At 30.6% G+C, this 1,259-nt stretch overlaps 1 pseudogene; it reads left to right on the top strand.

Moving 5' to 3' along the window:
* The first annotated feature begins 293 nt into the window (after positions 1–293).
* Positions 294–410, top strand: LOC145292413 (5S ribosomal RNA; annotated as a pseudogene).
* The last annotated feature ends 849 nt before the right edge of the window (positions 411–1,259 follow it).

Here is a 1,259-nt window from a genome sequence, read left to right as displayed (position 1 = left end):
GTAGTAAACATTTATCGTAAGACATTATTCTTATATATATATATATATATATATATATATATATATATATATATAAGAATAATGTCTTACGATAAATGTTTACTACTAGCTAAAACGATGTCATAAAACAATAAATGACATTTATGTATATATATATATATATATATATATATATATATATATATATATATATATATATATATATATATATATATATATATATATATATATATATATATATATATATATATATATATATATATATATATATATATATATATATATATATATATACATACGGCATAATCACGTTGACACACCGGTTCTCGTCAGATCACCGAAGTTAAGCAACGTTGAGCCTGGCTAATACCAGATGGGTGACCATTTGGGAATTCTAGGCGCTGTATGTGCTCTCCGCTTATCTCGGCATTGTTTCCAGTCGTCTTGTACCTCAACTTGCCACTGGTATGCAACAATGTTGACCCAGGAGAGGCGTAGTTAGAGGTTGCGCAAGTCTTGCCACACAAATTTCACGCGCAGGCACCCTTACAGTGGGTATCCATAGTCTGTCAAGACTGATGGAAGCCTTCATATATATATGTATATATCAGGTTTAATTTATTCATGAGGGATGACTCATGAATTAAAACGGGGTTATCAACGTGTATACATTAAGAAAGAGCAAAATATAATATTTTTATTTATATAGACAAATATTACATAGTTGCTACATTGAACATGCTAATGTTTCGGACTATTGGTTGGCAACAACCAAAAGTCTCTGTCAGGCGACGTAATAAAGCATGTGCCAATTTAGGCATCTGGTTCTCAAATAGAAGAAATAAGTATATATTTTTTATTCATAAAAGAAAATGTTAAAATGTTTAAATAATATAGCAGGGGTGGTAGGTTAAGTGATATTTTAGACGCAAAACAACAGGATAAAAAGGAGGAATAGAAAAAAAGAAAATGGAAGACGAAACAGAAAAAAGAAAGAGCATAGAGACGAAAGAAAAAAGGGGTCAGCATGATTACACTCCTACAAGAAATGGAAGGGGGTGAAAACATTTGAAATCATCTTTCATTAAGGGTTGGGAGTTAACGTGTCGGAGACAAGTTTTGTCTACAATAGAGGAAACATATAAAAAGAAAAATAGAAAGAAAGAAAGAAAAAGAGAGATCAGTGCACTTAAAGTAACGAAAAACAAATTAACACATAGGGTATCCAATAGGGACTATACACACACACTTTAAGCGTA

Source organism: Euprymna scolopes, chromosome 13 (genome assembly GCF_053919585.1).
Source record: "Euprymna scolopes isolate OS-2025 chromosome 13, ASM5391958v1, whole genome shotgun sequence".
NCBI classification, from domain to species: domain Eukaryota; kingdom Metazoa; phylum Mollusca; class Cephalopoda; order Sepiida; family Sepiolidae; genus Euprymna; species Euprymna scolopes.
The sequence above is the reverse complement of the archived record's forward strand: the minus strand, read 5'-3'. Positions and strand labels throughout refer to the sequence as shown.